This window comes from Monodelphis domestica, chromosome 8 (genome assembly GCF_027887165.1).
Source record: "Monodelphis domestica isolate mMonDom1 chromosome 8, mMonDom1.pri, whole genome shotgun sequence".
Lineage (NCBI taxonomy): Eukaryota > Metazoa > Chordata > Mammalia > Didelphimorphia > Didelphidae > Monodelphis > Monodelphis domestica.
The window spans coordinates 218,629,584-218,642,178 of NC_077234.1; positions in this window are offsets into that span (position 1 = coordinate 218,629,584).

Below are 12,595 nucleotides of genomic sequence, written 5' to 3' on the forward strand. Positions count from 1 at the left end.
TTCAAATCATTGCTCTTATTTTTTTTCCATTTTTTCCTCTTTCTCTATCATTTGGTTGTTTGGATCTTTTAAAAGTCCTTCCAAAATTATATAGCTTTGCTATTTTTGAAGTGTTTATACTTCACTATCCTCTGATTTTGAGCAGAGATCTTCTATGTATCCATAATAGCAATCAATAGTTGGATTCTTTCTCCTTTATTTACTCACTTTCATTTCTTTCTTACTTTATTTCCTCCTACCCTCCCAAATCTTCTTCCCTCCCTCCCTCTCTCCTTTCTTTCTCTCCTTTCCTTCCTTCCTTCCTTCCTTCCTTCCTTCTTTCCTTCCTTCCTTCCTTCCTTCCTTCCTTCCTTCCTTCCCTCCCTCCCTCCCTCACTCGCTCCCTCCCTCCCTCCGTTCTTCCTTCCTTCCTTCCTTCCTTCCTTCCTTCCTCCCCTCCCTCCCTCCCTCCCTCCCTCCCTCCCTCCCTCCCTCCCTTCTTTCTTTCTTTCTTTCTTTCTTTCTTTCTTTCTTTCTTTCTTTCTTTCTTTCTTTCTTTCTTTCTTTCTTTCTTTCTTTCTTTCTTTCTTTCTTTCTTTCTTTCTTTCTTTCTTTCTTTCTTTCTTTCTTTCTTTCTTTCTTTCTTTCTTTCTTTCTTTCTTTCTTTCTTTCTTTCTTTCTTTCTTTCTTTCTTTCTTTCTTTCTTTCTTTCTTTCTTTCTTTCTTTCTTTCTTTCTTTCTTTCTTTCTTTCTTTCTTTCTTTCCTTTCTTGACAGTTTCCTAAAGAATATTATCTGGGATAATGAAATGTCTTAAGTTCATTCCACATGAAAACTAGTTAAAGGAACCCTTGATCTTTAGCCTAAAGAAAAGAAGGCTTGTGAGTGTGGGGAAGGAGAAATATGATAGTTGTCTTCTGGTACTCGAAAAGTTGTCATGTGAAAGAGGAATTGAATTTGTTCTTTTAGATCCTGGAGGGCAGAAGCAAAAGCAGTGCTATAAATTGTAAACAGACAAATATAAAATTTGGAATTCATTTCAGAGGGAAAATAAGCTTCATTTACACAACAATTAGAGTTGTTCTAAAGTGGAAAGGAGGAATAAACCTCCTCTGGTTGTGACTCCTCTTCATTGGATATTTTCAAGTAAAGGTTAAATAACACTTAGTAGAGATTTATTTTACTTTGTACTAGATGACTGCTGAGGTCCCTCTCAATTCTGAAATTCTCTGCTTCTGTGTCATTCTGGGTTCTAGAGATCTTGAGTTATGTTGACCAACAGTATCAAATTCAGAAAGAAATAGGGGTCACTAATCTCTACACAGGGGAAATTAGGTGGAGCAAAGGATAGTGTTGGCCCTGGAATGAGGAGAACTTGAGTTCAAATCCAGCCTCAGATTGTTACTGGCCGTGTGATCCTGGCGTCCATCCATAGAGAACTTCGTCCATTCATAGAGAACTTGTCTCTGTAGTGTTGAACTGGGACATGATGGCGGCCATCAGGGAGAGGCTGCCTCTTCTTTACAGGTAAAGGCTTGCAGCAAACACAATGTGTCTCTTGATTTTGGTGATTCCTTCTGCAAACTTGTTCTCCAGCTCGGTGTTCCCAATGGCTTTGGCCGCTTGACACATCTGCCGAAGCAGCTCTTCCAGGCGCCTCATACAGCGGATGATGCTGCCTTCAAAGACATCAGTCATTTTACAGATGTGGGCAAATGATGCTGTTTTGTTTTTTTTAAGTACCAGCTTCTAATCTTATTTATTAAATCAGTAGTCCTTTGTCATTCAATTTTATTAATTCCTCCCTTGATTTTTAGGATCTCTAATTTAGTCTTCATCTGAGGATTTTTAATTTGTTTACTTTCTAGTTTTTTAATTTGCATGCCCAATTTTTTTTACCTCTGTTCTTCCTAATTTGTTAATATATGAACTCAAGGATATAAATTTTCCCCTGATACTACTTTGGCTGCATCCCATAGGTTTTGAATGGATGTCTCATCATTGTCATTTTCTTCAATGAAATTATTTATTGTTTCTATGATTTGTTCTTTGACTAACCAATTTTGGGATATTGTATTGTTTAATTTACAATTAATTTTTGATTTACCTCTTTGTGTACCCTTACTTATTATTTTCATTTATTTGTGATCTGAGAAGTTTGCATTAATTATTTCTGCTCTTTTGCACCTGTTTGCAATGATTTTATGCCCTAATACATGGTCAATTTTTGGGAATGTACCATGTGCTGCTGAGAAGAAGGTATTTTCCTTTTTTGTCCCTATTTTTCTCCACATGTCTACTAACTCTAATTTTTCTGAGATTTAATTCACTTCTCTCACCTCTTTCTTATTTATATTTTGGTTTGATTTATCTAGTTCAGATAGAGGAAGGTTCAGGTCTCCCACTAGTATAGTTTTTCTATCTATTTAATCCTTAAGCTCCACTAGTTTCTCCTTTAGAAATCTGGATGCTATGCCATTTGGTGCCTACATGTTGAATATTGATATTTCCTCATTGTCTATACTGCCTTTTATCAGGATATAACTACCTTCCCTATCTCTTTTAACTAGATTTATTTTTACTTTGGCTTTGTCAGATACCATGATTATGACTCCTGCCTTCTTTTTATCAGTTGATGACTAATAGATTTGGCTCCACCCTCTTACTTTCACCCTATGTGTATCCACAGCCCTCATGTGTGTTTCCTGTAGACAGCATATGGTAGGGTTTTGGATTTTAATCCACTCTGCTATTCGCTTGCATTTTATGGGTGAATTCATTCCATTCACATTCAGAGTTATGATTACTATAGCTGTGTATTTCCAAACATTTTGACTTCTACTTCTAGTCCTGCTTTTACTTTTTCAGTATTTCCTTCTACACCAATGTTCATTTTTAATCAGTACCCCTAGTTCCCACCCTTATTTTACTTCCCTTTCTACCACCCCATTCTTATTTCCCCTCTTATTTTCTTTGCAGTCTTTTTAAAACTACCCCACAAACCTGTCCCTCCCTTATACTGGTTCCCTCTGCACCAGTCCATTTGTTACCCTTCTACTTCGCTATAGGGCATGAATTCTCTGCCCCAATGGATTGGATTATTCTTCCTCCTTGAGGCAATTTCAATGCATGTAAGAGTTGAGTATTTCCTGTCTCCAAACTCTTTACCCTTCCAGTGTATTAATGTTCTCCTCCCTTCCATCATGAGCTTCTTCATGTTATATAAAATTTCATTTCTTTCCCCACTTCTTTTACTGTTAATCTCTTTTTAAAGCTCTGTTTGTATATATCTACATATATGTATTTATGCATACATATATCTATATACCTTTTTATGTCTTGTTATTTCATCCTATACCATTTGTCACTGTTCCCTCTAAGTGTAATTCTTCTGGCTGCCCAGGTGACAACAACAATTTTTAAGAGTTACCAATGACCTCTTTTCTTAAAGGGATACATATCATTGTCACTTATTGTGTCTCTTAAAAAAGGGTTTTTTTTTGTTGTTGTTTTGTTTTATTATTCTTTTTTCCCTCTTTTTAAATTACCTTTTGATGATTCTCTTGAGTTCTGCGTTTGGACATCAAATTTTCTGTTTAGGTCTGGTCTTTTCTTTACAAATTCTTGGAATTCTTCTATTTTATTGAATGACCATACTTTCCTTTGCTTTCCAGAAAATCATATTCCATGCCTTTAGGTCCTTCAGTGTAGGTGCAGCCAGACCCTGTGTTATCCTCACTGTTGTTCCATGGTGTCTGAATGACTTCTTCTTGGCACCTTGTCATATCTTTTCTTTGGTCTGATAGTTCTTGAATTTAGCTATACCATTACTGGGTCTTGTCAGTTGGGGATTAAGTACAGGAGGTGATCTGTGGATTCTTTCAATCTCCTCTTTTCCCTCTTGTTCTAGAATATTGGGGCAGTTTTCTTGAATAATTTCCTGTAGTATTGTGTTCAGGATTTTTCTTTTGTCATGGTCTTCTGGTAGACCAATGATTCTTAAATTGTCTCTCCTCAAATGATTTTCTAAATCCTCTGTTTTGTGAATGAGATGCTTCATATTTTCCTCAATTTTTTCTTTTTTTTTTTGGTTTTGTTTTATAGTGTGCTGCTGCCTAGTGAGGTCACTTAATTCTAGTTGTTGTATTGTGTTCCTAAAAACTGGATTTCATCCCTGGCTTTTTGGTCGTCCTTCTCCTTTTGGTCTGATTTTCTTTGGAGGTCATCTTTTGTCCTCTTTGCCTCATCTTTCATCCCCTCTGCCTCATCTTCCATCTTCTTTGCCTCATTGTTCACCTCCTTTGCCTCATTTTCAATCTGGTTGATTTTGGCTTTCAAAACACTATTTTCTGTTTCCAGATGACTTATCTTAGTTTTAAAGTTCTTTTCCTCATTGTCTTCAGCCTCTCTTAACTGTGTTTTGAATTGCATTTTGAGTTTTTACAAAGCCTGTATCCAATTCGCTGGTATTTCTGATTTATCGTTTGCTGATCCCTCCCTGTCTGTTCCATTTGCTTTTTGCTTGTTGCCTGTACAGAAGCTGTGTATTTTAATTTCTTTTTTTTTGTTGTTGTTTGCTCATATTTACCCCATCTTTGATCCCCGAATTTGTCTGTGATCTTGCTCCTCTCAATTTTTTGGTTTTGGAAGTTTCTGCCAGTCTCCACTCTTGGAAGTTTGACAGAAGATCTCCCCCTGCAGTCTGTGGGAGAGGGGTGTTGGAGTTTAAGCTTCCCTGTCCTCTGGAGGCTTTTGATTGGATTAAATTAAAGTCTAGCAGTTTGTGAGGGAGGGGTGTTGGAATTTGGACTTCCCTGACCTCTGAAGACTTTTGATGGGATTAAGTTTTGCTGAGTTGGGCTGGATATGCCCTGAGGCCAAAATCTCCAGGAATGCTGGAGCAATATGGATGGTCTCAGCCTCTGTTACCAGGCTCCCTGCTCTTCTCTCCCTCTCCAGCTCTTTCCCTTCCATCTGTGTTCTATACTCTGAGTCTGGCACAGCTCTGCCCGCAAGGTACTCCCTGCAGACCAGTGCCTTTGCCCGCCCAGAGTTTCCCTTTGCTGCTGGAGGCTTATCACTCTAGGTGTGTGGGGAGGAGTCTAAGGATGTTACTTCTGCCTTCCCCTTAAACCCGAGTGTTCTTGGATTCCAGCTTTTGGGGGGGGGATAACTTTTGGATTGAGTCCAGCAGGAGGGATCCTTGGCTCTGTCCTTTTGTTAGTTTTTCAGTCCCCCAGGAGCATTCAGTTTGTGATCGGTAAGGAAGGGTTTTCAGAGGTCTGAACTTCTGCTGCTTCTAAGCCACCATCTTGATTCTGCCTCCAGGCTGGACTTTTATTGTTTCTGATATCTCATGAATTTATTAATTTCCGCTTCCTAAATTCAAAATTTAAATAAATGTTTTCTTCAGTGAATTTTTGTACCTCTTTTTCCATTTTCCAAAGTCTATTTTTAATGTGTTATTTGTTTCTTTTACCAAGATGTTGACTATCTTTTGATACTTTTTTTGTATCACTCTCATTTCTTTTCACACTACCAATCATTTCTTTAATTTTTCCTGAAATTCATTTTTTGCTCTAGGTCTGATTAATATTTTACTTTGAGGTTTTGCTTGTATCAGCTTTGACTTTATTATTTGTCTTCTGAGTTTGTGTTTTGGTCTTCCCTGCCACTGTATTAGCTTTTGATTGTCTTTCTTTTGTTATTGTGTACTCAAGTTCTAACATATTTATTAACCTTGAACTTTATGATATCGATGGGCTCTGCTCTCCTTGGCTTCCCCAGGCTTCCATATTTTTCCTGTTATTATTTTCTGATCTAGTACTGGGAGTCTGCAAAATTTGGGGAAGGGGGTTTCCAAGGTGATAAGATGTATGGCAAAGTATCATCACTTCTCTCCTGCTCTGCACTCTGGTTTCTTACTATGAAGGGACCTTGGTCACCTGCAGCTACAAGTGTTAGTACTCTTCTTTGTTCTGGAACCACAACCAGGGATCCTGATCTCCTGTAGCCATTAGTATTCATGCTCTACTTGGCTTATAGCTGAGATGAGGGCTTTTGCTACAGACAACAAGTACTCTTCTCTACCTTGGAACAGTGATTTCAAATTGAATATGGACCACAGAGGTGCCAATAAGCACCAGGTATACCTAGTGTCAGCAATGGGTCCCTTGTTATTTCTGACTGTTATGTGTCCAGCTCACTTATTATCAATGCCCTGAGAGCTCCTGAAATTGCTACTGTTTTGATCCTACTGTTAATGCTTTTAATACTTCCAAGGCCCACCACTAGTATTTGTTGGCCCTGCCACTCTAAAATTTGATTTGAAGACTAATTTTTAAGTTGGTGGGAAGGAAATGTGGGAGAGTTCAGCTATGTTGCTGCCTATATTCTCTCATCTTGCTTCTCTCAATTCCCACACCAAAATATATTTTAAAAAGTATTAACATGCACTCTCATGTTTAAGCACACATCTGGATTACCTGAGATCCAAATGCTTCTAAAGGAAAAGTACAAAAAAACCCCACAACAACATAAGACTTGGAAGCAATAACACTGGGGCTGTTCTGATGAAGCCATAATCATACTCTGATAGAAACTTTAAAAGTCATGTAAAACATATGTATTTATTATATATAGTCCTTTATTTCCCCATATCAACTAATATTAATGATAACTAGCATTTAGGAACTTGAAAATATCCCATTTAATTCTCATAACAACCTTGGCAAATAGATATTCTTATTATTCCTATTTTCCAGTTAAGGGAACTGAGGCAAACAGACATTCAGTGGCTTGCCCAAGGCACTTAGTAGAAGGTGTCTGAGGCTGGTTTAAGCTTAAATTTTCCTGACTACAGGCTAGATACTTTATCCACTGTACCACCTAGTTGCCAATGAAGTGTCAGAATCATGTTAACAGAGGTAGCACAGCATAGAATAGTTTCTTTGAAGCCAGAAAGAGCTGTATTCAAGACCCACTTTTACATTAACTAGAAATCTGCCCCTGGGAAAGTAAATTAAACTATCACTGCCCTAGGCAATTTTCTAAGAGTTTAAATTGCAGAGAAGCTGTTTACCAGCATTGGTAGGATATTTTTTTCCCACCTGGAAGTTTCTTATTTCAGTGAAATTACAGTGCTAATTGCTTTCCCCTATTTATAGTACTACTTATAGTAGAAACTGTTATCTAATTTTAGAATCAAAAAGGACATTAAAGAATATCATAATGTTCCCTTTGTTTTGCTTGACTCCCTTCTACATTTGCTGTTGTTGGTTTTTTTTTTTTGGTGTTGTTTTAACTATATGTCTTTGGCATCTTATATAAGCTAATGAACATTACTCTGTTAAAGTGAATGTCAAACATGAATATAATACCTTCATGCTAATACAGTCGTAGTCAAAATAGGATTTGTAAGAGGTTAAACTGATACACTTAAACATTTTCTAACATGGTTCTATTTAAATTGTTTGAACCACTGTTAATCCACTCATTGGTTTGCTTTGAAATATATTTTCTTTATTAGGTAAAAAAAGAAATGATTTGCTGCCCTTTGGAAGAAGGATCAGATTGTTTTCACTGATCCCAGAGAGGAGAACTACAATCAGAAGGGTAAAAGTTGTGGAGAGGCCGACTTGGGCTCCACATGAGAAAAAAACAAAACCAAAACCAAAACCAAAACGAAAAACAAAACTGACTGACTAATTAGTCATCCCAAAATGGAATGAGTTGTATTACAACAGTAAATTTCCTATCATTAAGGATATGGGATAATCCTTGCCATAGATTTAGCAAAATATCTTTCCCTTTTTACGCATGGATAATGAGATACCTTACATATCAGAGTTTCTACCCTTTATTCTTTGGTGGGAGGAAGCATTCTGGTTTTTACAGAATTTCGTGGCATAACTATACCAAATCATTTGCTTGCAACTGATTCATTTTGAAATAACACGATAATTTCAAAGGAATTAGACAATGAGATTCATGTCCTATAAAAATGAAAAAAAAGAGTCTTTTTTGTCAGATAACTCATTTATAGGTAACTTTGGGAAAACATGTTAAGCCTGACCTTAAAGCTATTGTGTAGGGGGAAAGAAATCCACAGGAAATTTGACCTGTGAGAGGCACTGTTTCACTATAAATATGCATTTAGTTCCTGAAGCCTTAGTGCTCTTGTCTACATCAAGTTGGAAATTTTCAGGCTATTTCACCCTGCCTTTCAACACTTTCTAAGTCTATTTGAGCTTTATGGGCATTAAAGCAGGTCTCATAGAGATAACAAAGGTTAAGGCAATCATCTCTTTCCTTTTACAGATAAGGATGTGAAAACTGCCTTTATAGTCTTTCTCCTCTGTGTCACAAAAGTAGCAATTTCTTGCAGTCTACATTTTTTGTAGTTTAAACTACATTTATCAAATATGAACATGCATACATCATAGATAAGCCTATATGGGGTTAACTTTGAAGAAGATCCAGAATATATTCAGTTAGTTATTTTTATGTTGTGAGATCTAAGCTAAATAGTGATTTTTACAAATACTGGAATTAAAAAGAATTGTTAATGAAGCCAAAGCTTAAGGAATCTATTAAATTTTAAAATAAAGTGAGTCTTGGGATCCTTGATTTAGAACTACCAGCTAATTTAGAGCTTGAGGCCATCTATTCAAAATTCCTCAATTTACAGCTAAGGAAAACTGAGGCTCAGAGACATTTAATAATTTGTCCATTTCATTCATAAGGAAAGCGATAGGGCATGTTTTCTTTCAAACCCAAGTCCTCTAACTCTACACACAGAATTCTTTTCATTCCATCATAGCACTGATTCAATTACTTAGTATTAATTCTATTTTTAGGAGTGAAGAATTTCCCCCCCTTTCATTATAATGAAATAATGGCATTCTAATATTAATTTTAGGCAATTGATTAAAAGTTGGTACATTTATACAAATTCTCATGTAGAAAAAGAGAAATTCTGAAGCCAAGTTTTCACATTTGGCAAATGGCTATGAAATAACCTAAAAATTTTGATATCCTAAATACCTGAGTTCTAAATTCTTTCTCTCCCTCTCAAACCTCACTTTTCTCATGAGAAGGCAAGTAAAATGATGTCAATTAATTATACTTTTGAAATCATCCAAATATATTTTATATTGGCCATATCACACCAAAAATAACCCACAAGAAAAAATAAAGTGAGAAAATAATACTTCAATTTCCACTCAGTTCATCAATTCTCTCTCTGGACATGGGAATTATTACATCATGGGTCTTTTAGAATTGCCTTAAACATTGGATTAATCAAAGTAGCTTAATTTTTCACAATTGATTTTTATTTGAGCAAAGATCTTATTCTACTTACTTCACTTTGCATCAGTTCATATATGTCTTCTGAGTTTTTTCTGAACTCTTCACAATTTCTTTTAGCATAATTTCACTCCTCAATCACATGATACTATGTTTTTATCCTTTTTGCAACTGATGAGCATCCCCTCAATTTCTAATTGTTTGCTACCCCAAAAAGAGATGATATAAACATTTTCATATGTCTTGATCTTTTTCCCTTTGATCTCTTTGGACATATGTAGTAGTGTTATTGCTGGGTAAAGGGTATGCCCAGTTTTGTAGACTGGGTGTACTTTCAAGTAGTACTATAGAATGGCTAGATCAGTTCATAACTCTACCCCCAGTTCATTAATCTAATATTTTCCCTCATTCCTTCCAAAATTTGCCATTTCTAAAAGGTATGAGGTGGTATCTTGACTCAGAAATTTCACTACTCAGAATATATCTAAAGGAGTTCAGTGATGAAAGGAAAAGTCACATTTAAGACAATATATTTTGTTGTATTTTTTGTAGTGGTAAAGGAGTAGAAGCAAAAAAGGAGAATGTTTATTAGGACTGGCCAAATATATTAGGCAGTTGGTGAAAAAACTTCATTAAGTAATTGAAATGTACCTGTAATTTTATTAAGTACTAGGGACATAAGCCAAAGAAAGATAGTTTTTGCTTTCAAGGATGTCACAATCTAAAGGAAGCAACAGCATGGAAACATCATATAAGTAAAATAAATTCAAAATAATCAAAAAAGATTAGATACTAAAATTAAGGGGTATCAGGGAAGGCCTCATGAGGAAAGTAGAATTTTAGGTAGGACTTTTGAAGGCATGCAGGGAAGCTAGAAGGTAAAGATGAGAAAAAACAACATTCCAGGAAGGGAGAAAAGTGAAAGTTCCTGGAGTCAGAAAATAGTGTGTCTTGTTTGAAGATAGCTAAAAATAATGCAATGTAAGAAATAATAGATATGAAGAATATAAATCCAATCCAATAAACATAGATGTTAGATATTAAGCACCTGCAATTTGCCAGGCACTGAGCTAAGTTCTGGGGACACAATAAAAAGAAAGACAATCCCTCCCTTCAACAAGCTTATAATCAAAACGTGAAGACAATACACACACACACACACACACATACATGTACACACACAGCACAGGAAAAGGCATTACAGGACACCAGTGGTTACCTGGCATAGGGACATCTTGTTCCATGGAGTTGAAACTGGACAGAACAGTAGATGTAAGGAGGTGTGGAATAACCATGGAAAGACATATCAGATGATGGAAAGTAAAATAAACAGAAACAAGAAATATTTTGCACAATGGTGATATTAATGGAAAAACGAATAACAATTAAAATGGAAACTGGATGCTGTGATAAAGTTATATAATGAAGAACACATATGAGAATGCCTTTCCTCATATTGTTTTGCAGAAGTATGTATAGGGAATATGTGTACACTATAGATAATGTAATGATTAGACATTTTGCTGAGCTGGCTAGTTTTCTTCAACTGTTTTTTTTCCATTATTTTCTTGTCATAAGGAATAGTCCTGATGGGGTAGGAATAGAAAATTATATTAGGAAATGAAGGTGATATAAAAGGAAAGGTTATAATTATTTTATTTTTCCAGTAATATTTTATTTTCCCCCAATTACATATAGTAGAAAATTTTAATGTTCACTTTCTCATTTTCTGAATTCCAAATTCTTCCTTCCCTTCCCTTCATCCTTCTGTAATATTTATTGGGAAAGGAAATTGGATAGGAAAAATGGGGAATAATGGGAGGTTTGTAGCAGGGTATGGAGGAGAGAGGGGAGAGATGGAATATTGCTTGGTGAAGCAAGGGAGGGAGATGCCCCCTGCTGAGAGGAAACAGCAGGGGTCCAATGAGGTCTGTTTGTCTTTGAATTACTGAAACTGAAGTTCAGCTCCCTCTATGATCAGAAATGATAGTCCACATATCTGAATGCATATTCAAATGATATAAAGTTTAATAACTAGTTGGGATTGGAGTTTTTTTTTTCAGCTTCAGACCTGAGGCCAGGCCCCAGAGGCTGGCGGAGGGTTCTCCCACTCCCGTCCACTCTATATCAGTCCAGTTTTGTCTTTTTTAGAATCTTAGCAGTAGACAGAAAGCAAACAAGAACAGGTCTAACCTTCTGAAGAGATTGGCCTTAAATCTTCAGGCTGAACCAAGAAAGAGCATGGCACTCCAGACTGGGCTGAACAAGCTCCTCTCTCCTCCAACACCTGGAAATAAGTCCCAACCCGGCAGGAAGGAAGTGCTAGTCACAAGACCCAACTGCCACTCCTGGCAGGAAGGAAGTGCTAGTCACAAAACCCCACTGCCACTCCCAGTTGGCCCCTTCCCCCACAAACTGTCAGTCTAGTTTCCTTTCTACACTTCATAAGATAGTAAGCAATTTTATACGTTACACCTTTAGTATCATGTAATACATATTTTCATATTTATCATGTTATCAAATTTTTAACATACAATATGCTTTTGTGGAGAAATTTTTCAGAGTATAGGTACACTTTGATGTCATTTCAGCTTTATATAATACTTTACTGTTTCTTCAAATCCTTTATAAAAATCACAGAATTTCAGAGGCACAAAGGTTTTCAAACTTTCTAGCCCAATCTATAATTGAAAAAGAATACATTTTGTGAAAAATGAGGTAAATTTTCATCCAGCCTTTCCTTGAAGTCCTCCAATGAGGAAGAATACCACTGGCTCCTAATGCAGATCATTCAATATTAGTATAGATATAATTATTAAGTTTTTCACTATTTATAAAGCTGTATTCTGTCTCATAACTTCTCATTGCTCCCAGTTTTGCTTTCCTTCTAAGCAGACCAAATATAATAATTTTCATATGTAACAGTCTTTCAAAAACTATAAGACTGCTAGAATGTCCTTATCTTCTTTCCATTCATATTTTATCTTCTATGTGTCAAATAGCTCCAGTTTCTTCAATTGTCCTTTATGCTTTCATGATCTCAAGGCTTTTAACCACAGTATTCACCATTTTTATGATCTTTAGTTCATCAATGTCCTTCACACCTACTGACCATAACACTCCATATATGCTAGCACAAAGTGTAATGGAAAAGCCACATATTTTGATAAGGGAATTTTGATTTTCTGAATGGAAACTATGATCACATTTGATTTTCTTGGCTTCTATAGCACATTATTATTTATACAAAGGACTTCTGACAGTGGATCAGAAATTGATTAATTGTGCTAATATAGAAGGCTTTGGAA